The sequence below is a fragment of the Notamacropus eugenii genome, chromosome 6 (assembly GCF_028372415.1).
Source record: "Notamacropus eugenii isolate mMacEug1 chromosome 6, mMacEug1.pri_v2, whole genome shotgun sequence".
Classification (NCBI taxonomy): Eukaryota; Metazoa; Chordata; class Mammalia; order Diprotodontia; family Macropodidae; genus Notamacropus; species Notamacropus eugenii.
In genome coordinates this window covers 99344297-99366834 of record NC_092877.1, presented here as the reverse complement: position 1 = coordinate 99366834, position 22538 = coordinate 99344297, and the positions used below count along the sequence as shown (strand labels likewise).

The window sequence follows — 22538 nt, the reverse complement described above, 5'->3', positions numbered from 1 at the left end:
AAAAGAAATATACTACCACTGGAATTTATTGAGTAACCTGGAGTTGGGGAGCCTAGTCAGAGCTGCCGTTTAGGAAAATTGCTTTGGTAGCACAATGCAGGGCAGATTGGAGTGAAGGGAGATCAGAGGTTGTGAGACCAACCAGAAGGCTACTGCAATAGTCTAATCATTAAATGATGAGGTACCTAATTAGGGTGGTAGATATGTAGATAGAGGGAAATTACACACACCTACACATACATGTTTGGGTGTGTTACATGTATATAGTCATGAAAACAGAAATGACAATACAACAAAAAATTTGACTGTGGGAAGAGTAGGAATGGGGAATGAAAGCAGACACTGAACATATGAGTTGCTACTGGAAAGATGGCACCACCAGCTCCCTATTAGACATCTTTCCCTGGGTGTCTCCTAGGCATCTCAGACTCAATACATCTCAAACAAAGCTTTCCTCCCAATCCCTCATCTCTTCCTCCCTATGGAAAGCATCACCATTGCTTCAGTCAACTTGATTCAATACCTCAAAATAACACCTCACTCTTCAGTTTCCCTCTTTCCACATATACAATGAGTTGCCAAATCTAGTTGATTATATATTTCCATCAGTATCTCTATCAACCATCCGTTGTTCCCATTCACAAACCACTACTCTGGTTGAAGACTTCATGAGCACTCACCAGGACAATTACAATAGCCTCCTGATTATTTTAGCACAGTATAGGCCGTTTCTTCTCTAATTCATTTTCTAAAAAGAATTCAAAGTGATATTCCTGAAACATAGGATTTTGGTAAAGAAATCTATGACCTTCCCCTGTTAAAGAAATTTCAAAAGATCTCTTTTGTCTAGGGAAAAATGCAAATAACATTGCTCTGCTTTTAAAGCCCTTCACAATCTGGCTGAAGTCTACCTTTCCTGGTTTATCATAACTTATTCTTCATTGTGTACTCACTGTTCCTGTCAAATAGACTTAATTACCGTTCACTACTCATAAGATTCCATCCTTTGCCTTTATGCAGCTGGATGGAATGTAATTATCATGCCTGGAAAGCTTTCCCTCTTCACCTCCATCTCTTGGAGTCCATAGTTTCCTTTAAAGTTTAGCTCAAGAGTCACTTACCAGAGAGCAATCACTTCTCATCCACCCAGCTGCCAATGCAGTCTCTTCAGAAAACTATTTGTATATATTTTATATTTAATTTTCTATGGTTTATTTCCTCCAGCAACAGAATACAAAATTCTGGAGAGCAGGGACTGCTTTGATTTGGTTTTTACATAATAAGCACCTACTAGAGTGGCTGCAAATAAAAAGATAACAACTTAACAAATTCTTATTGAATGAAAATGCAGGGTGCTGGTGGATTATTTTCTGTTACAATTTAATCTCTTTCACATTATGCGATATTGTCCAGTTTTACCTGTGCCCAATGCCTTTTGCCTCTTTTCTTGAAGGAAGTATCTTTGATAAATAGTTGAAAATCTTGAATGTCTTATGAACTTTTGGCTTCCTTTTCATTTTAATCTTGAATTATGATTTCTTAAATAGAATCATAGATTTAGAAATATTGGAGTCCATTATTATTCTTTTTTTTTAAAATCAACAACTGTTATATTTATGGTCACTATGAGCACTATAATGTAAGATGACTAAGTAACCTAGGTTAATTATCTTTCTTACTTTCTTGTATTTTCTTTGGACAAGCAATGGATACCTCATCATTAACACCATTATTTCATTTCCAAGGAGAATCTGTGAGTCATCCTTCCATTTAACTGTTAATTCTTCATGTCTTTTGTTTTAATTTAGAGTGAGAATGCCAATATTGACATAGTTTAGTTTCTTTATATGTCACCTCATTAGTCACCTCATCAACCAGTCATTCAGGGTTCCCACAGTTAATGTTAATGTTCATATATTCTCTAAAGACTGCGAAGTTCTGAATGCCTTGAACCTCTTCTTTTCTGTCACTCTGCCACCATCACTACAGAATCTGAAGTGGTCCACAAAGGACCAAAGATTATTCTCCATTTGTCTTTTTTTCCTAGTTTGTTATGGTAAAAGAATCCATCGCTTAGTAGTGAGACTTCTCATGATGAATTTATGAATACATAGGTAGTATATCTCTAGGAGATTCAGTTCATCATTGGGAATATACTTGAAGCATGAAAGGCATAAAGTATAGTAGGAAGGATTCTGAACATAAAATGATTTATACATTTTAAAGTGTTATAATAAATGTCAGTTACTATATTACTATTTAAGAAGCAGTAGTGTTTGTATACTAAGGCAGACCCCTCTAAAGCAATGATAACCTTCATGCTCATGAGCTCTCAAAGTTGAACTCTTTAAAATGTAAAATCACTTTTAATGTTTCCTTTTTAAGGCCAAATTTTTTGTATATTGAATTTTATTAAGAAAAATACACCTGTATTTAGAATAGATTGCCCCTTCCTCTCAAAAAGAATTCTATAAAAAAATTAAAATTCATTTTTATGAAAACAAAGAAATGTCAGAGTTCCTCAGTATCAGCTTAAAACAAATATGATGCCTTTAAAAGTGAATATAAGCTAAATTCCAGGAGAAAAGAAGAAATGGGAGAGAGAATGTTCCTCACCTCTAGAGTTTAATCCATTTCAAGAAATGTCCAAATATTAACTTTCTTGTGGTGCATGTGCAAGCATCTTGTGTCTCCAGTGTGATTTTAAACTCTTTGAGGACAGGCATTGGATGTTAACCAAACTTAATCTTTTCCATTCTCAATAAGACTGAGCTTAATGACCACAAAAATTAGCTAATCAACTCTCAGATACCACAGATACACCCGAATACAATGCCAGCATATTTATTTTCATTATGAATTGCCATTTTACTTCTAAAGAAATCAATGTGAAACAGTCTTATATATGGTACCATACATTTGAAGAAGGTGAATTATTTGACTAAATTAGACTCTTTTTTCTATGTCTAATAAAATATTGCTTCACAACCTAAAATTATATGACAAGTTTGCATCCCGAACCTATTTTTATTTAACAGCAAACCATAAAGAACTGAGAGGTTATTTTAAATGTGATTTAATATAATTAATGAAAGACTAGATTCTCTTTCTGCATCACTGAAATCACTAGCAAAACCTTTTTTTTTTTCTCTACAGTTCTTGATAAATGCTCCGTTTGCATGTCAGCAAATATAATTATGGAACTGTCCCTCATCTGTTGGGGGAGATTTGTGACCATTGTCTTCAGGGTGAAAAAGTTTTATGCTCAATCCAAAGAGAGTTGATTAGCTAATTTATGTAATCATTAAGCTCAGTCTTATTGAGAATGGAAATTATGAAATTTGGTTAAGATCCAATGCTGTCCTCGAGGAGTTTTGCAATTACACTGGAGACATAAAATACTAGGACATGCACAACAAGAAAAGAAAATAAAGACTACAGAATCTGATTAGTGGCCAAAAGAATTAAAAACCTTTTAAACTTGCTGTCTTTAGCAGAGAAGAAAAATGTAAATATGGAAATACTATTGTTATTATTATTCTAATATGTTTAAATTAATTGAAATTTATAAATATCATATTACAATAAATTGAGTAGTGTGGCTAATAGCAGATTAGACAGAAGTCAATCAATCTACTAGAATTTATTCTGTTTACTACATGCTAAGCACAAATGATAGGGATACTTAAAAGGGCTCTCATGTCCCTTAAACAAACAGCAACAGCAGCAGCAGCAGCAGCAGCAACAACAATAACAACAAAATTCTCCTCTGAAAGAGCTCCCAATCTGATGAAAGATAACAGGCCAACAGCCATGTATAAAAAAAACAAGCAGAATTATCTGGGTGACATATCAGAAAAACATACTAAGATTAAGGATTGGGAAAGGCTTCTTGTTAAGTGTTGAACTTTAATTGAGACTTGAAGGAAGCCAGGGAAGTCAAGAAGTTGAGAAGGGGAATGTTCCAGGAATATGGGTCAGCCAACGAAAACATTCAGAATTGAGAATATTAGGGATAAGGGAAGGGACTGGAAATCTAGGAATGTGCCAAGCAATGATGGTCATTATAATTTAAATGCAAGATTTTATCCTGGAGGCAAGAAGCAAGAGGAGTTCATTGAATAAGGGTACTGGGGTGATATTGTCTGAACTGCCTTTTGGGAAGATCAGTTTGACAGTTGAGTAGAAGATAGATGGCAGAAGGGTGGAGCATGAGGCAAGATCAATTAACAGGTTCTTGCAATAGTCCAGGCACAAGGTGATAAGGAACTACAAAAGGGTGATCACAGTGCCAAAGGAAAGGGAGGTATATATGAAGTAATAAAAACAACTGATTGGATATGGGGAGGGACAGAAGATGATGCCTAGGTGGCAATTCTAGTTGACTGAGAAGATGGTGGTACCCTCAACACTAACTGTAAACTCAGGCAAAGAAGGGATTTTGGGGAGAAATAGAATTTGTTGAATTTTGGATATGTTGAGTATAGGATGTCTGTAGAACACCATTTTCATTGTCACTCTTCAGTATCATATTCACAACATGTATTACCAGCTCTCTAAAGAATATCTAGAGATATGTGGGACTGAAAAAGGATATTAGTTGGAATAGCATAAGAGCAAAGGAGAATGAATGTACAGCCCACATGCTCCATTGGTATTTGTGCAATATCAAGAAATCTAGAGGAAGGCTTCTAGCATACTGAGTAGACTGTGTGGAAATAATGAGAAGATAAGGACAAAAAGTATATAGAATGAGAAAGATGAGATTATATCTGTACCAGTGGAGGGAATAACTACAACAATGAAATTATAGGTCTGTTGAAGTGTGGAGGCAGCATCATTTCAGTTCTGTATGTTAGAAAGATAGTATAGTGAATATCTATGAATCTTTCTTTTATGCATTCAGTTTCTTGAGGTTATGATTCTTAATGATAAGGTCACATTGTAAAGAATTGTCTAGCAAATAAAAAGTACCCCAGGATACAACTAGACAAAAACCACCACAAACCTGGAAGTTTGCTTTTTGAATAAATTGTTAACTCTTGGATTTTGAAATTGAGTTGAGTCTTGGAAGTAATTTAACCTTCTGGATTACATACCAGGTCAAGACATTGACTTGGATAATTTTTGGATCATAGATGGCCAAAGATAACATGAAAACTAAAAAAAATGAAACCAAAAAACCAGAAATATCACATTTCAGGAAAAAAATACCAGAAATAAATCATCCAGAATTTGGAACTTCCTGCTCTTTTACAAAGCATACTACCAGTGATCCTGATCCTCCTCATTTCCCCTGCAATCTGTACCTTAGATTCTTCTCCTGGAACCCTAGACTTTTATAGGTGATTTTTTAAAATGATATCTTTCCTGGAACTAGATCTCTACTTCCCTTCCCAGATATTTCATAATCAATAACAGCACATGTACTTCATCTCTCCTGTTCCCTTTCAGCTCTGCTTTGCATGTTGCCTTCCCTCATTAGAATATAAGTTCTCTGAGGACAGGAACTCTCTTGCTTTCTTTTAATTATATTCCTTTAGTGGAGCACATAGTATATGCCATAGAGTAAATACTTAATACTTACTTTATCTTTCTTTCCCTCATTCATTCGTTCTTCACCCATTTTACAGATATAAAAAATACTTAGAAAAAATAAGTAATAAGCCTGCAGTCATACAATCAGCTAATACAAAACCTTGGGATTCAGACAACCAGCCTATTCTATGGGGAAATGTTATGGCTCAACGTATTAATATGTTATCAAATTATTATTTTGATACCATTTGAGTTGCACTAAGTACTTTAAGGGATATATTTTTCATTTAGATCTGTAACATTTCAGAATAGCAAATATTGTCACTTCTAATTTGCAAATGAGAGACTGAGCAGTATGGGGAGGGCAAGAAGAGAAGGGAGCTTTTTAGTTCTACACATACTTAAAAATGCCTTGGAGGGAATCTTGTGAAATGCCTTTATAATTTGAATCTTCTTCTACATTTTACCCTCCTTCATTTCCCATTGATTTAGCTATTCTCAGCAAAACAATGATCAAAGACAATTCCAAAGGATTCAGTGAAAAATGCTATACACCTCCAGAGAAAGAACTGATAGGGTCTGAATGCAAATTGAAGTATAATATTTTTCACTTTATTTTTGTGAATTTGGGGGGACTGAATTTTGTTTCACAACATGACACATATTGAAATATGTTTCACATGATTGCACATGTATAATATATATCAAATTGGTTATTGTCTCAAGATAAGGTAAAGGGAGGTAAGAAGATATAGAGGAGAGAATTTGGAACTCAATTTTCAAAAGCAATCTTAAAATTGTTATACATGTAACCAGGAAAAAATAAAATATTATTCAAAAAGGTTTTTGGAAATGAAATAGACCCTTGGCTCACAAAATAAGAGGATTCAGTATGCTTTGTTTAAGTGTGTATATCCGGGGGAGGGGGTTGCATTGATGCATAATATGACTTTGAAAGGACATTAGAGGCTATTCAATACAACATATCTAAACTATAGGCCTTTAGTGGGGATTTTTTACAAAATCCTTGACAAGAGGTCACCTAGCCTCTGCTTAAAGAGTTCTAGTGATGGTAAATCACTAATTAACACAAGTAATTTCTTTCCACCAAGGCCATGCCAAATGAATCTAATGCTTCTTCCCTTTTATAGCATTGACATATTCAAAGGTTATGAAATATCCCACCTTGGTCTTTTCTTCTTTAGGCTAAAAATGATCAGTTCCTTCAGTTGTTCATTATGAGCATCATTATAATCATCCTCTACTCATCCAGCTTTGGTCCGTTGTCCCATGATTCTTCTTAAACTGGGGAAATAAGAATTGAAGACAATACCCCAAATTTGATCTGATCTGAGAAGAGTACATGTGGATTATAATCGTTATTGCTACAGTCATTATATTTCTATTAAACAGCCAAAGTTTACTACCCTTTCAGCTTATAAAACCTTAAGGACTTTCCCACATGAAATATTGTTTAGGCACATGTTCCACATTCCATATTTGTGCTGCTAGCTTTTTGTAACTAAGTACAGGACTTTACATTTAAGCCTATTAAATTTAATAGACTTGGTTCATCATTAAGGCCTGTCAAGATCTTTTAATTCTCAAATATATCCTAAATCTGTCATCCAAATCATTAGCTCTTCCCCCTAGTTTTACGTCTTCTGCATACTTAATAAATATTCAATCAGTGAGTACATATAACTCATGGATAATAATGCTAAACAGAACAGAACAAAGGACAGGTCACTAGGGTCCTCTTCCCTTCCCCCTTTCCCTGGTTGATTGTATTCTACTAATCAGCACTCTGTGAATCTTGTCATTCAACCAGGTCTAAATCTGTCTACTGGCACTTTCCTAATGGTATTCTGTCTTCATCTCTGGATCTAGTCCACAGGCATATCAAGCTAGATGCTACCAAATGCCTGGAAATAAATTTGGATGCTAATAGTTTGGGGATTCTGTTGATCTAATAACTCTTCCCAAAAAAGAAAATGAGATGGCTCTGACATGATCTGATCTTAATGAAGTCGTGTATACTCATCATTACTTCTCCTTATGATTGTTCAGAAATCATCTCTTTCATCATAAATTCTTGAATTATGCCAGGAATTAGATCAAGCTCAATGGTCTTTATTTTAGACAATTTACCCTGCCGTAGTCTCTCAGGATCCCAGTCTCTTCTGGGAGATCTGGAAGATGATTGGGTGGCTCTATGCCCTATAAATTTTCTTCCAACTCCAAGTTTAGTGTACAAAAAAGATATCCATCCACTTTAGTGAGGGGTTGAAAAAGAGGAAGAAAATCTTCAAGGTATTCATTTTTAAAGAAATTATAAGGAGAAGATGAGATAAGGGATGCTGTCACTTTATTGCTAGATTTGGTCAGATAATTAGGATGATTTGCAAATTGCCAGGGAACATGGTGCACTTGCAAAGAGTGCCATTCAAAAGCTTTATAAGGAAGATGCTTCCATTTTTCGTATTTTTGAATGACCTCAGTATCTATTATTTAACCTTTATTTGAAGCCAATGAAACAGAACATGACATGCAGAAATACAAAAAGTTCTGTTGAGAAAGTTTTAATGGTGCCAAATATTTCTTAGTTATTCTTTCTGAACTTAATTAGTGTTGTGAGAGTATTAGATTCACAGCATGAACTCCAGAATTAAGATGTATGCTTGAGTTTACAAGACATTTAAACAAATTTAACAGCTAATTATCATGATTATTTTTTGTTATTTGAAGGATACAGGAATATAAAAATTACTGTCAAGTTGAAACTGATTATTTGTTTGCATCTTGGAATATATACAATATTTGTAGACTGCACTGCATCCTCCTTCTCATTAGCAGGTGTGTCGTACATGAAAATGTCACTTTGGGTATGATACCAAATTTATTCATCATCTCCTTACCATATCTTAAACTCTTAACAACCCCACAATCCTGACTCATCACACATATACCATTGACCTCTTACTTTCAGTCTCATCTTTATTTATTTAACTTTGCTATTCATTCAACTCATTAACCCAATTTGAACTACACTGGTATCCCTGCCAAAGAGGCAGGGAGATGGTCCAGTAGATAGAATGCTAGGTCTAGAGTCAGGAAGAACAGAATTGAAATCTGACCTCACTAGCTATGTGATCCTTATCAAGTCACTTAAGCCCTCTCTGCCTCAGTTTCTTCAACTGTAAAATGCGGATGATAATAATAGCATCTAACTCTCATGGTTGTTGTGAGGATGAAATGTCATATTTTCAGTGTTTAGTACAATGCCTGGCACTTCACAAGTGCTTAATTAATATTTGTTTCCTTCCTTTTTAGCCTCCTGAAAACTGAAACTGCTCTCTCCAAAATTACTAATGATCTCTTAGCTGCCAAATCCAATGACCTTTCTTTCAATCCTCATTCTTCTTGAAGTCTCTGCAGTTTTTGGCACTGTTGACCACTCTCCTCTTCTTTATACACTCCTCTCTCTCTCAGTTTTGGGGGCACAACCCTTTCCTGGTTTTCCTCCTACATATATAACTGCTCCTTCTCTGCCTTCTTTGCTGGATCATCCTCCAGTTCTTACCCTCTAACTGTAGGTGTCCCATACGATTCAGTTCTGGGCCTTTCTTCCTGTATATTACTTTACTTGGTGATGTCATCAACTCCCATGGATTTAATTATTTTCTCTGCTGATGATTCGAAAGTCTACATATACTGCCAGAATATCTCTGTTGACCTTCAGTCTCTACATTTCAGACCAACTACCTTTCAGACATATTAAATTGGATTCCAGTAGATATCTTAAACTATGTCCAAAAGAGAACTGATCTTTTCCCATAAACTCTCTCCTCTTACTTCCCTTATTACTACAGAGAACAACACTTGTCATCCCAGTTTCTCACCCAGCAATTATCCTGAACTCCTTTCTGTCCCTCCCCAATACAAGCTCTTAGCAAAGTCTTTGGATTTAACCTTTGCAACATCTCTCAAATATGTCTCCTTCTCTCCTTGGACCCTGCCACCACTCCAGTGCAGGCCTTTATCAGCTCATGCCTGGATTATTGCAATAGGCTGCTGGTAGATATGCCTACCACAAGTCCCTCCCTCCTCACTCCAATCCATTTTCCATTCAGTCAATAAAATGATTTTTTAAAGCATAGATATGATGATGTAACTCCCTCTCCACTCAGTAAGCTCCACTTATCTGTTCACAGAATTTTAATGGTTTCTCACTACCCAAGTTCCACAATTTTATATCCAAGACACTCTACATTTTAGCTTAAACCTTTTAGCCCTTTAGTAAATCTATAATCTCATCAATGAAGTTACTTCTTGCAATGATTCTCCCTATTTCATCTCATCCTGTATAATTCTTATGCATTTTTTCTCACAAATTTTCATGGATTGTATAGAATTTCTACTCATTGAGTTTGGGACCTTTGAGTCTTTCAATATCAGTGTGTACTTTGCCTTGTCCAAGTGTCTCTAATACACCTTCCTAAATTTTCTTCCCACTGTTCTTCAACAAAAATCATTTGTATCAACTGGTATCAACTGGTCTACTCACAGTTCCCCAGATACATGACATACTTATACACACATACACATGATTATTTGTCTTTACTTATGCCCATCCCTGCCCACTTCAATTTTCTCCTTACTTTTCCAATGCTTATTGATATTCAGTACATTCTTCATAAAATCCTGCCTTCCACAAAGTGATTACTCTTGTATGAACTCCTTTCCGTATCATTTATTATTCAGTTCAGTTCAAGAAGCACATATTAAGCACCGACTATGTGACAGGTACTGTGCAAGGTTTTGGGGATACAAAAAAGAAGCAAAAAGTCCCTGCCTTCAAGCAGCTAACAATCTATTAAAGGAGACAACATCCAAACAAATCAGAGAGAGAGAGAGAGAGAGAGAGAGAGAGAGAGAGAGAGAGAGAGAGACTGAGAGTGCTATGAATATACAGGAAATAATTAATAGAGCAGATTCTATACCCAGACTATGTGTATAACAAAGAAATGGAAGAGAAAAATCTAAAAATTACAGAAAGAAATTTAATTAGGGTAGACAGCTAATCTGGTTAATTCAGATTCACAAAATGAATTCATTCCTTTTTTGCAGACTGTAGACCCTACCAGATGGATTTTTTTTTGTTTTATATTGTATATAATTTATTTTTTAAATTATAATCACACTTTTCTTAACTTGCATTGAATTCCCTCCAAAATCCATTTTTATACCTAGCTTTTCAGCATTTTTTACACTAAATCTTTTTTCTTTATTTTTTATTCTGAAAATACCAAAGAAGAATATTTCCATATGCGCAGCAGAATACAAAAAGAGAATTCCATATGAAACCGTGAATTTCCGTTTCATGCCATTTATTTTTTTTAAAAGTAAGTAATAAACTTCACTTTACTTTCAAAACTATACTGTTTGTCTCTGCTTCCTTCTGAAATTCTTTGTAATTGACATTTTAAAATATGAATATAAGGGCTCCCTTTTTTGTCCTCATTATTTTAATTGTACCTTCCTACCTAACTTCCTCAAACTGAAAACAGAAAGAGGTGAACCTCAGATTTGCAAGAAATATGCACAATTAACCAAAACAAATCCTTACAGTGACCAACTTAAAAATATACACCTCTCTCTCCATCTTATATCTACTAGATGGTGCAGTGGATAGAGCACCAGCGCAGGAGTCAGGAGGACCGGAGTTCAAATATCATCTCAGACACTTGACACTCAATAGCTATGTGACCTTGGGCAAATCACTTAACCCCAGTTACCTCATCCTGGGTCATCTCCAGTCATCCTGATAAATATCTAGTCACTGGATTTAGATGACTTTGAAGGAGAAGTGAAGCTGGTGACCTGCACAGCCCTCCTTCACTCAAAACAAAGTTAAGTTCAAGTCATGTCATTATTTTTCTGATTACATGATCTTCTTTGGCCATGAAGGACGAACACACACACACACACACACACACACATACACCACTTCTATGTTAGGTGGTCAGTAACATGCTTTATCAGGTCCTTTGGAGATATGCTTGGTTTTAAGTTTTTCAACATCATTTTTCTTTACAATGTTACTGTTTTTACAGAAATTGTTCACTTGGTTCTGCTCACTTAATTCTGCTTCAATTTATATTACCCAAAATTTCTCTAAAATAATTCCCTTCATCATTTCTTAGGACACCAAAATATTGTTTCACACTAATGGATGCAATGTATTAAGCTATTCCTCAATTGCATATGAGGCAATCTGGTCAACCTTTTAGATTCATTGTTTTCTTTCCTCCTTTGAGCAGACCTTCAGAATGAGAAATTTGTTTTTCTTGCAATGATTTTCTTCCTAATCACATTCTTCCTTTTAACCACCATCTCTCCTATTCATGCCTGCTTCTTTGTTTAATTTGAAATATTTCTATGCCAAATTATATGTCATATGACTCCTTTTCCACAATTTCACATTCCAGACAAACTGGATGACTTGTTCCCTGATTTCCTTCCCTCTTCTGCCTCCATACATTCATGAAAGTTTTCCCCTTCTGTGATAAGTAACCAACAATTCTATATTTTTATCTCTTACAAACCTTTAAAGAAACTCAAGTTTTACCTCAACATTGAAACATTCCCTGATACTCTCAAGTGAATGTAACATTAGTATTATCAAAGATTTTTATAGCACTTTGGATAGCTCCCCTGCCATTTTCCCATTCAGCTGTTTCCTATTCTAATTCCTGTGAGTCCCATCAAAGGCTATTGATTATAAGATTGTTACAAGCAGGAGTTATATAATTTTCTTTTTTGTATTTCTAGAACCTAGCACAGTACCCTGCATATTTGTTGAATGACATTTACAAAGTGACTCAAAAATTTTCTTGAGAGCAAGAAGTGTTTCATTTCTGACTTTGTATCACCAGCACTTGTCACAAGCCTGGGACAAAGTTGACACTTCATAAATGCTTGATTTATTTATTGATACTTTCTGAGTTAAAATTCTACCCAAAGTAATGCTGTACATTTTTCTGGCTCAGATATACTTAGCTGTCAAGTCAATATTAAATCCTTGATATCATACAAAGTTCTAGAGTCTACTTCATTCCTTCTACAAATTTCTGAAAGAATATTCAATTCTCTTTCTTCTCTGATCATCAGTTGGTGAAGGTACTTAGCAATTTAGTACTTCATTATGAGGAATCTCATATTCTCTAATTGCAATGTAGTCATCGTCCTAAAAATGTATAAGTTCCGTGATGATGGGGACTAGGGCCATCTCATAAAGTTAGAACCATTCTTACAAACCCTGAAATTAGCAAAAACACTTCCACATATAAAAAGCTCTTCCTTTTCCATCTCTTTCATTACTGCCAGTTAACCCTTTTCCCATCACTGTTGTAGGATCTGCTAAGTGTCCTCTCTTACTCCTAGCAACAGAATAGCATCCTGAAGCTTTCCAAACAATGACACAATTGCTACAAAGCCACTATGTCATCTCCTTCAATATGGAAGAGCTTAAAAATTAGAGAGGCCCTCAACTCATCTTAGAGTGATTCAGAAATGCAGGAAGAACTCAGAAGAACTCAGAGTTTAGTACTCCTGTGACTTAGGGATTTTTCTTTGTTCTGCTTTGAAAGAATTCATAGTTCAGTGATTAAACAAGAGAGAGCTACTGATATTAATAGTGTAGTGTAACTACATTGTGGAATAAATGGAATTTTGTGGGTAAACTTTGTGGGCCATAATTCACATCTCACCACCTACAAACCAAGTCTAGAATTTCTATTGCAGGCCCTACTGTCAGCAGAAATTTTTTTCAGTAACCTGAAAGGTTAAATGTCCTTGATATTAGTTAGTGCCTAGTGGACAAAGCCTAACACATATAAAGGGCATATGTAAGCCATTTTCAGAGATTTGTTGAATCCCAATGATGAAAAGAATCAAATGGATCATGTAGTTCAACTCCCTACCTGAAGCATCAGTTCCTTCAACAACATCCCTGACATCTGTGAATATATAACCGGAATTGAGTATATAACGCTAGAATCCAAAGGTCAGGATATGCACTGCTTCCTGAGGTAATCTACATCACCTTTTAATAACTGGAATTTTCATGAGGCTTTTCTTCTATTGATACATAATCTGCCTCTATTTTCTATCCACTTTCCTGATTTATTTTCTCTCCACTGTCAAAAAGGAAGCTTAATTCCTCTTCCACATGATCATGTCACACACCACCACCTTCCTTTGAACATTCCAGTGGTTCCTTTTTATACCTCTAAAATCAAATAGAAATTCCTCTGTTTGGAATTTAAAACCTTGCACAACCTGATTCTTCTGTCCTTTTCCAGTGTTCTGATACTTTACTCCCCTTCAGGTACCCTGTAACCTAGCTACAATAGCAACTGCCCTAGTGACTGTTCCCTAATATGGTGCTCCGTCTTCCAGATCCATGCCTTTGTACAAACTTTCCCCATCACCCAAAATGTCTCAATTTAAATTCCATCTTCTGCAGTAAAATTCTCACCTCATCCAAACCTCTTTCACTGTCTCCATTGCCTTCCCTCTGAGGTTATGTTCCATCATATAGTTAGATTATACACATAGATTATAAATATTATATACATATACATATATATATATATATGTGTGTGTGTGTGCATATGCGTGTATACATGTATATATTATAGATGTGTGCATATCATAAAATGTAAAAATTTAACTATATATATGTATATAGTTTAACTATATATATATATCCCACATTGGGCAGGGATTGTTGATTTATTATTTCAATCATATTCAGCTCTTAGTAACCCCTTTTTGGTGTTTCCTTGATAAAGATAATAAAGTGGTTTGTCCTTTTCTTCTCCAACTTATTTTACAGATGAGAAAACTGAGGCAAACAGTTTTAAGAGACTTTCCAAGGTCACACAGCTAGTAAGTATCTGAGGACAGATTTGAACTCAGGTCTTCCTGACTCTAGGCCCAGAACTCTGTCTACTGTGCCCCATAGTTGCCCACAGTTAGTACATAGTTAGCCCTTAATAGATTTTTGCTGGCTGACTGGCCCTCAAAATATCTGAAGACAAATCATGTTCCTCTTAAATGTTATCTGCTCTAGGATTAGTATGCTCAGTTTCTTCACCTTATGCTAACCTTGTTTCATTTTGCTGCTCTCTAACAATACAACAGTTTGTCAGTGATCTGTAAAACAGCATGGGCAGAGACACAAGACCCTTTTCTATTCTTTACTCTGGTGCCTAACATTGTGTTGTACATCTATCAGGCACTAAATATCCCAAGAAGAAAAGGCAAGTCAAACTGTATCATTAAAGTACTTGCAAGGTGGTTGAACATTCATCTTTACAGTAGCTAAACTTAATATTTCACATGGCTGGGTGTCTCCAAATAATTTATCAACTCAATAACAGTGAATCATTAGTCACAAGGGAAAATCTAGCTCATTTTATTTTTTCTACCTCACTCTGTTTGATTTGTTTTAGATTTTTATAAATTCTTTCTATTACATACTATGGTCATCTATGACTGAATTGAAAAGAATGTTATTGTTTTCTTTTGCTTAAAAGTAGTGATTTAATAAATTCCTCAGGGCAGAGCCAAAATGGCAGAGTGAGAGCAACCACTCACCTAAGTTCTTAGACAAAATCCTTCAGATACCTCTAAAAAGAGAATCTGACTGGACTTTGGAGGGGCAGAATCCAATACTAGGTAGACTGTGGAAGATTCACAGCCCAGGACAGACTGAAGGTTCCATGAGAAGGATTCATTGCACGGGACTGAGGGAGCACACAGTGCACAGGCTGTACCAGTGCATCCCTGCAGCAGCAGAACTGAGTAAAAAGCCTGAGGTGCTCTGAGGCAGTGACCTCACTGCACAATCTCAGGCATATTAGTCCAGGATGGGAGTCCAGTGGAACTGTGAAAGTGAGAGCCACAGAGCCACAGGTATCTGTAGCATCTGCTTCTGAGACTATTAGTCCACAGGTTAAATGTCTGCAAGTCATCTACTTGAACTTCCAGGATCCAAGATGTCAGAGTGATTGGTAAATGCTCTCCCCCTCCCCTTGTTGACCTTGAAAGACCCATAAAATATTTCCCTAGAAAAATCCTGGAACAGTGGGATCAGTTGAAGGGGTAAACAGTTGCTTAGTCCATGAGGCTAGGAAAATTGCTAAGCAAGGTCTCTCTTGCTGTGTCTGAAAGGGACCAGTGCAGGACCAGAGCTATTCCAGACAGTCCCAACTCACCAAACCTGGAGGAGATCTGGAGCCCTGGGGAGTGGAGTCCATGACCACCAACAATAGGACCCCAGGCATGCCATAGCACCCCAAGGGAATCAGGAAGCTACTAGGCCAGCCGGGATCACCAAATGCTGAGCTTTTCTATGCTCTAGCTTGGCAGAGAAAATCTGCTGTAGCCAGACCACCCCTCCCCTACACATAACACAGCTAGCTGTAAGAAAACTCCAGGGAAACCCAGAAAAACTTCACCAGTCCTCTATTTTCTCACACCAGCCAGCTGTAGCACTTTAGCTTCTAGCTGAAAGAACTGGAGGCCACAACACACAAAGCCTTGAGTTTAAGGCACAAGAACTGTGGAAAAGAGTCCCTTGTGCCACAGAAGCAGAGATCTACTTTAAAATCCAGGAAAAAGGGTGACCATCATCACCATGAGTAAGAAGCAAAACAGAAAAGAGAAGATCATAGAATCTTTCTATGGGGACAAGGACCAAAACACAAATACCAAAGAGGAGAGCATTGAGACTATACTCCCATCTGAAAATTCAGAAGGGAATATGAACTGGTCTGAAGCACAAACAGCATTTTTGGAAGAGCTGAAGAAGGATTTAAAAAGCCAAATTAGAGAAATAGAAGAAAAACTCATTTTAAAAACATGAAAAAAAGACATCACAGAAGAATGTAAAAGGTAAATTGGACAAATGGAAAAGGAAGCACAAAACCTAACTGGAGATATTAACTCTTTAAAAGAAATAATTGGACAAATGGAAAAGGAGATGCAAAAGTTAACTGAAGAAAACAATTTGATAAAAATTAGAATTGGGCAAGTAGAAGCTAATGACTGTAGGAGACATCAATAAACAGTCAAACAGAATCTAAAGAATGAAAAGATAGAAGAAAATGTAAACTATCTAATTGGAAAAACAACTGACCTGGAAAATAGATCCAGGAAAGAAAATCTAAGAATTATTGGTCTACCAGAAAGCCATGACAAAAAAAAAAAAAGAGCCTGGACAATATCTTGCAAGAAATCATCAAGGAAAACTGCACAGAAGTCCTAGATCCAGAGGGCAAAATAGTCATTGAAAGAATCCACAATTCACCCAAACCAAGGGAGCCGAAGCTAAAAACACCAAGGAATATTGTTGCCAAACTCCAGAATTATCAAGTGAAAGAGAAAATACTACAAGCAGGCATAAGGAAACCATTCAAATACTGAGGAGCCTCAGTCAGGATCACACAGGACCTTGCAGCTTCTACATTAAAAGACTGAAGGAATTGGAATATGATATTCTCTAAAGCAAAGGAGCTGGGACTACAACCAAGGATCAATTAACCAGCAAAGTTGAGCATAATATTTCAGGCAAGGAGATGAACATTCAATGAAATCCCTTGATTTCCAGAACTTCCTGATGGAAAGGCCAGAGCTCAATAGAAAATTTGATCTTCAAACACAAGTCTCAAGAGAGGCATTAAAAGGCAATCGGGGGAAAAATTTAATATGGGCATAATGTTTATATCCCTACAAGGGAAGATAATACTAATTAATCTTGAGAATTGTATATTTATCATGATATATAAAATGGATATACATTGATAGAGGGAGTGGGTATAAAGTAAATGATGTGATGATAAAAATGTGATTTAAGCGTAAGAAGGGATTGTAACAGGAGATGTGAAAAAGAGGAGACAGATAATGGTAACTTACATCACCAGAAGATTATATTACAGTAGAGGGAAAGAGGGGAAGGAGATGAACATTGTTTGATATTTACACTCATTGGACTTGGTTCAAGGAAGGAACAACAAACTCAATTAAGTACAGAAATCTAACTGGCTCTATATAGGCAGTAGGAGGGGAAGGGGGAAAGTAAAAGGAGGGGAGGCTAAAAGGGAGTGAAGAAGTAGTGAGAGTGAAGGGGAGTAAATGGGAGGCCTCTGAAGGAAGGAAGGGAAGACCGAGGAAAGTGGACTCTATTGCACAGAGGAAGGGAGAAGGGAGAACTAAACGCACAAATGGGGGGAAAGAGGGTGAAAGGAAAGACACAGAGAGTAATCATAATTGTGATTGTGAATGGGATGAATTCTCCCACAAAATGGAGATGGATAGCAGAATGGAATAAAAACCATAATTCAACAATAAGTTGTTTACAAGAAACACGTTTGAAATGGGGAGATAACACACAGGGTAAAGGTAAAAGTTGGAGCAGAATGTATTGTGATTCATCTGATGTAAATAAGGTTCCTCAGGTCTCAAACTGTAGGGGACCTTAAGGCCTATAAATTCCATTTGACAGAAGAGGAAACTAGGTTCAATGGAGTGCAATGACTTGGCCAATAACACACAAGTAGTAAGTGGCAGAGTTAAGATTTAAACCTAAGTTTCTGATTTCAAATTCACTGTCTTTACCACTATCCAGAAATAAGAACAGATGTCACTTTAAACAAAGAAAACCACTTACAGCAGAAAGATGTATAATGAGTGACTGGAAAGACTCCATATGCTCAAGAACCGAGTTCAGTAACAGGGAGTGCTTTGGGGCCAATAGGACTAGCTTATTTTTTTTCTCTCATTAATTCTCAATTCTCACTATTATAAATGAAAGCTCAATATCAAGAATATGCCAAAGAGGTGCTTTTTTGGTGTAAAACATTGGTTATTAATTCACTTCTTTATATGTATGTGTTTATAACAGGGTTGATATCATGATTGGGCAAAATCATTTTTGGCCTAGGACAAAGAGTATAACCTGAAATGTTTCAGGGGAGATTTTCAGAGAAGCATTTCCTTGGAACACAACACACTTAGATTGAGGCATTTTTAGTTTATTTTCAAAGCAGAAACAGAAATAGTACTTATGAGTTTCTGGGTTCTTACAGGGACTTCTTTAAAGGACGAGTTCATGAATAAAATTCTATTAAGTCTTTATAATTGTTTTAAATCATTAAATTTGAATGAATCATTTGAAATTTTTTTCAAAAGAATTCACTTTTTTTTACCCCTGTGAAGAAGAGTGATGCCATTCTCTTGATGAATTTGACTTTAGCTGAAAGTGGGAAGAAAAGCAAGGGTAAGTGATTACTGTGTGCCTTGTGAAAGGAAAGGAAAGCCCTTTCCTGTATTTATGGACCCATCTAATATTTGCCTATGGTTCACTCATCTAAATGATAAAAAGCCCACCAGTAACAGTAGCATAAATATTCATAAGTACAGAAATAGCTGAATGTTTTTGCAAATTGCCATATCACAAATAAACTAGGAGACAATTTTAACACTTCTTACTCTTTGACTATTTCCTTGCCGAATATTGAAGCAGATAATTAACCATGATCGTTTGATTCCAGTAGTCAAATAATTAATGCAGAATGTCATTTGAGCAATGCTCTCTTTTTAAAGGACACTCAATGTAATAAGGCCTACAAGTCCAAACCTGGGAAGAGAGAGAGAGAGAGAGAGAGAGAGAGAGAGAGAGAGAGAGAGAGAGAGAGAGAGAGAGAGAAAGAAAAAGAAAAAGAGAAGAGAGACAGAGAGAGAGAGAAAGAAAAAGAAAAAGAGAAGAGAGACAGAGAGAGAGAGAAAGAAAGGGAGATAGGGGAGAGAGAGAGAGAGAGAGAGAGAGCTGATGATCTTGACAGAGCCCACACACTCCCACATTTCCCACTTGTCTTCTATAGGTCTTGCTTGCTTTTCAAATTTACAAAGTAAATATTGGATTCGATATATAGGTTTCATGAAGCTTCATGTCATCCTTAGAAATGGTAGAAGGATTCCAACGATAGCAGTAGCTACTGTTCAAACAATTGTTCCAAAATATAGAATAGCTAATGAAGTCACAGTTTAAGATTAAGTATGCTTTAGAGTCATTTATAGAAATTTACTGGGGCTGCCTTCACCTCAGATAAAAGCCACCTGGGAGTTGTTGGAAAGGAGACAAGGAGAAGAGACCTTTTCCTGGACCAGTCCTTCTCCCCTTTCTCCCCGGGGGAACATCTGACTCTTGACCACCTCTTATCTGCTTGTACTTCCTCCTTCTTTCAGCCTCCACAGTCCTCTATCCAGTTATGGGCCCTGTCTGTCTGCCTGTGGTACTCTGTCTATCTCACTCCATCGATTTCTGTATCTGCATTTCTGAGTAGAATTGTTTCTGTCAGTCATTTTTTTTTTTTTAATCTACTTGTCCTCGGAACTTCCCAACCCCAATTAACTCTTCAGAAATGTTCTTTTTCTTCTTAACACTCCTCTTCTGTGGGTCACTACCAATGCAGAGAGGAATGAAGAAAAGATCATTGGTGTTCAAACATGTATCCCCAACTCCCAGCCCTGGCAGGCGGCACTCTTAGCCAATAAGAGTGGAGGTGTGTGGTGCCCTGTTGTCCAATCGTTGGGTCCTCACAGCAGCTCACTGTAGTCCTGGGAAAGCACAATATTAGATGCCTGGAGTCCTATCAGCAGTCAGTCAGGGTGGAGCGCCAAGTTCCCCACCCCTCCTACAGCCCTAGGACCAGCAACAATGACCTCATGCCCCTCTACCTGGAGAAGTCAGTGAAGCTGACCAACCAAGTTCAACTCATTCAGCTGGCAAAAAATTATGCCAATCCTGGCACAGACTGCCTGGTGGATGGCTGGGGTATTGTGTCCAGGCCTTTTGCCAAATATTCCAGCACCTTTCAGTGTCTGAAGATCAGTATCTTTTCTGAGGAAAACTGCAAAAATACTTACTACAGAAAAGCCATCACTCCCAGTATGGTGTGTGCTGGGGACAAGAAAGGTGGCAAGGATTCCTGCCAGGGTGACTCTGGAGGCCTTTTGGTGTGCAATGGGGTCCTGCAGGGCCTGGTATCTTGGGGCATGGAACACTGCACCCTGCCTGGGTATCCTGGTGTTTATACCAACCTGTGCCATTACCGGACCTGGATCTTAAATGAAATGCAGAAGAATTAACGAGCTGCATCAGCCCCACACCCCTACAAAGTAACCTCCCTTCCCCCAAGGGCAGGACTTAGCCCTCCTGATTTCCGTACCATGGGCCTCTGGAAGACCCAGATTTTCTAGACCCATTTATAGTCTAGATTTGGATGGATGGGAAGGGAATCAAAAGGATTTAGAAATATAAAGGACTTTAAACCCTGAAATAGCGGGTCTGAAAAGAATCTTTTAGAAAGACCACATACTTGAATTTTTACAAATGGGGAAGCTGAGGGTAAGAGTGACTTCCTAATGTCATATAGCTGGTATGCAACAATTCAAGGCTAGTGTTCTCTGCCTGATCCTGGGATCTGAAGGCAGATCTATCCCTAACTTCCCTGGTATCTTAGCTTCTTTTGTGAATCCACTGCCTTGCTCAGGTATCCAGAGTGATAGGTAACTTTTAGCAGGTCCCTCTTGGTCACTCCTCTGCCAACAGTTTTAGATTAATAAAATCTATGAGACTTCAGCGAAAAAGAAAGAAAGAAAGAAAGAAAGAAAGAAAGAAAGAAAGAAAGAAAGAAAGAAAGAAAGAAAGAAAGAAAGAAAGAAAGAAAGAAAGAAAGAAAGAAAGAAAGAAAGAAAGGAAGGAAGGAAGGAAGGAAGGAAGGAAGGAAGGAAGGAAGGAAGGAAGGAAGGAAGAAGGAAAGAAAGAAATTTGCTGGTTGCCAGTGGTAAATATCTAGCATATTTATACTTCTCTTCTGCATGATCCATATTCTCATTTGCAATACAGATGAACAGAACAGTAGAATAAAAAGGTGTAACAGCAAGTACCCCCACATACACAGGAGGGCCCGCTGTACAGATTCTTAGGTCTGCTTTTCTAAAAGGAAAGTAACTTTTGAGGGGTCAACAATCTACTTTTAAACAAGCTCATATATCATTCCCTTACTTCAAGGGGAAAAGTCAGCACTCTACACTTCAGAGAAAATACAAACAGAAATTACAAAGAGAAAGACCAACAGACAGGGCTTCCAACTGTCTGACCATAGACAATACATACATTATTACCAAAGAGAGATGCACTAACATCTGGGTTTTCAAAGCCTGGGAACTTCTTAGCAGCCACCCACAGTCTCATCTGGCACAAGAGCCTTCTAAAAAATAAGCCCCAAAGCAAAACTTCACCTCAGAGCATATTTACTCTTTTCAGGGCTGGAGGACAAGACCCTCCTGATCCAGTATCTCATCAGAAATTAACAAAAGATATCTGAGGCTTATTAAGATCTTTATCTTCCCCCATCCAGCATGAACCTTACATTAACCTTAGAAGGGAGAGCAAAAAACCTCACACTTACTAAGCATTTACTATGTAACAGGTAGTATTCTAACTCCTTTACAAGTATCATCTCACTAAAGTAGGATTTTAGAGTTGAAAACTTATCTTAAAAATTACTGAGCACAACCTTTGATTTTATAGACAAGGAAACTGAGACTCAGAGAGGTTGTGACTTTGCAAGATTAATTAGCCAAGATAAGACTATAACCAAGGTTCTCTGACTCCAAGCCCATGGTTATGGCTGAACTTTGCAGACATGATTTGGAATTGATGGAGCAAAGCATTACAAAGTTGTCATATCAGAAAAACAACCTATGCTGTCACAGAAAGGCATTATCATCCTATGTGCATCTATATCAAAAGATGAAGCTGTGGTCAACAAAGAGTTAAGGAGTAGATCCATAGAATATCAGATATGCAAGAAAAACAGAATCACAGATATACCAAATGGCTACTCTGTCTGTTTTTCCAAGGG

At 37.0% G+C, this 22538-nt stretch overlaps 1 pseudogene; it reads left to right on the top strand.

Moving 5' to 3' along the window:
* The window catches only part of LOC140512089 (kallikrein-14 pseudogene), a 75704-nt pseudogene extending 54947 nt beyond the window's left edge, over window positions 1-20757 (top strand).
* The last annotated feature ends 1781 nt before the right edge of the window (window positions 20758-22538 follow it).